Source organism: Alexandromys fortis, unplaced genomic scaffold, assembly GCF_014885135.2.
Source record: "Alexandromys fortis isolate MF-2015 unplaced genomic scaffold, M_Fortis_MF-2015_v1.1 scaffold_135, whole genome shotgun sequence".
NCBI classification, from domain to species: Eukaryota; Metazoa; Chordata; class Mammalia; order Rodentia; family Cricetidae; genus Alexandromys; species Alexandromys fortis.
Genome location: NW_026068036.1, coordinates 1316178 through 1318641, shown reverse-complemented (window position 1 = coordinate 1318641; position 2464 = coordinate 1316178). Strand labels below are relative to the sequence as shown.

Genomic DNA, 2464 nt, shown 5'->3' with positions numbered 1-2464 from the left:
TGAAGGCGTAAGTCACGAACAAGGCCACACCAGTTTGGAGTTATGATTAATAGGGTGTTATTTATTTAAAGGGGAAAACTTACAGATCACCGTCTCAGACAACAGCCATCTGTACAACCAGGAAGGGAGTCTAGTCTCTGGCGGAGCAGGAAGTGAAGAGAGCGAGCAGAGGAAATAGCTGCTTTTTTAAAGGGAGAGAGACCACGCCCCAATGGGCTGGTATCACAGCAGCTATTGGTTGGAGGGGCGGAAGGACCTCCCACAACATTCTCCCAGTCAGTAGGTTGCCTTTTTGTCTTAGTGACATTGTCCTTTGATTTACAGAAGCTTCTCAGTTTCAGTAGGTCCCATTTATTCAATGTTGCCCTTAATGTCTGTGCTGCTGGGGTTATACATAGGAAGTGATCTCCTGTGCCCATATGTTGTAGGGTACTTCCCACTTTCTCTGCTATCAGGTTCAGTGTGTTCAGATTGATATTGAGGTCTTTGATCCATTTGGACTTGAGTTTTGTGCATGTTGATAGATATGGGTCTATTTTCATTCTTCTACAGGTTGACATCCAGTTATGCCAGCACCATTTGTTGATGATGCTTTCTTTCTTCCACTGTATACTTTTAGCTCCTTGTTATGTCTTAAAGATACTCTTCCCTTGGAGTCATCCATCACCTCTTGTAGTAACAGTCATTCTGCCTCCTCTTCCACCTAGGTCCCAGAACCTTTGATGAAGAGAAGTCACATTTAGGAGCAAGTGCTTCAAAGTCTATCATGATCTTCACATTATTCAGTTGTGGGTCTCTGTGCTAGTTCCTATCTTCTGCAAGAACAACCTTTTTAAATGAGGGTTGAACAAGGCATATATTTTCATGTTTAGTAGTTGGTCATTAAAAATCATTTTATTGCTATGTTCTTTTAAGGGAAAAAGAGCAGTAGGTTTTCCCCTAGGTCTATGTCATATCTACTCTCAGGTTATTGCCTCTTTTGAGTATAGTCCATGGGTTCCATCTCATGGTGAACCCCAAATCCAACCAAAAAGTGACTAGTTGGTTTCCTAACATTTCTGCCAGAATCACACCAGTATATGCTATAGGCATGACACTATTGTAGGTGTTACTTATGACTACATTTCTCCTTGTAGTCTTTAGAGTATCTTCCAGTACTATGAATACTAGTTAGGAGGAGTGAATCATCTATTTAGGCAACAGCTGTATGTTAGGGGCTGAAGACCCTCAAATTCTGAACTTTCTATTACCCCTTGCCTGCCAGAGTAAACAATTTGCTTTCATTTGCTTGCAGATGCTCTGAGCATGAAGCCCTCATGAGTTCCTGATAACAAGAAAGTGGTTTCTGGTGGACTTGCAGTAGAAATTCCTGAGAGCTACGTCATGGCCACTAATCAAGAAGAGCACTTTATAAGCTGCCCTCGAACACAATAAAATTGTCATTCTTGCTTCAAGAGTGACTTATGTCTCTGTGTGTTCTTTACCCCCCAGACTCTTGCCCAACCGCAGTTTCAGGTGGTGCAGACAACACAGCTCTATATATTTGACACAAGTGAGTGTTTGTTCAGTAACAGGGCTATACTATCAGGTTATGGAGAGCAACCATTAATGTTGGCAATACCCTATGATGTTTGAAGGTTTCCATGAAACCCCTCAACTAGATATAACCCATTCATGGCACTAGAGTTTTTACTTAGTGGTATATGTCATCTAATGGAGCATTGTTTCCCCTACTATTTATTGACTTTATTTAGATTCCTTCCATAGATGCATATGTTTTAGTAAGCATTTACAGTACTAGTTTTCCATATGGTTTTTCAAATGACTTTTACCATTAGTTGTTCTAACATATATTCTCCCCTTTTTATACTTCTCAGTATTTAATCTTCTCCTTCTTCTTCTCCTCCTCCTCCTCCTCCTCCTCCTCCTCCTCCTCCTCCTCCTCCTCCTCCTCCTCCTCTTCTTCTTCTTCTTCTTCTTCTTCTTCTTCTTCTTCTTCTTCTTCTTTTCTTGTTTTCCAATTATTCTCTTAACACTTTATTCTATTTTCCTTTCCTTGGAAAATCCACCACACTGGTCCCTTATTATATATCTAACCTTTGTGGTTATTTGTATTTTAGCACACATATAGAAAACTACACATATAAAAAACTTAAAACCTAACATGCACATACAAAAAGAAAACATAATATTTGTTTCTATGTGAATTACCTCACTCAGGATGATATTTTCTAGCTGCATACATTTATCTGCAAATTTTATAATTTAATTTTGTTAATATGTAAGTAATATTCTCTTGTATAATTGTACCACCTATTCATTATGCATTCATAAATTGATAGACATCTAGGCTCTTTCTTATTTCTGGATATGATGAATGGAGCGGAATCTTTATAATAAACATTACATTTAAAATTAGCTACAGATCTGTATGTTGTGACTTGCACCTTCTGACTACTCTCCC

The 2464-nt window shown here is 38.8% G+C and overlaps 1 long non-coding RNA gene across 1 annotated transcript in view; it reads left to right on the top strand.

Moving 5' to 3' along the window:
* LOC126515434 (uncharacterized) overlaps positions 1-1424 on the top strand; it is a 61559-nt gene extending 60135 nt beyond the window's left edge. The window contains exon 3 of the long non-coding RNA XR_007595847.1: positions 1295-1424. This is a non-coding gene — a long non-coding RNA (uncharacterized lncRNA). The remainder of the gene's footprint in view (positions 1-1294) is intronic.
* Positions 1425-2464: the final 1040 nt, after the last annotated feature.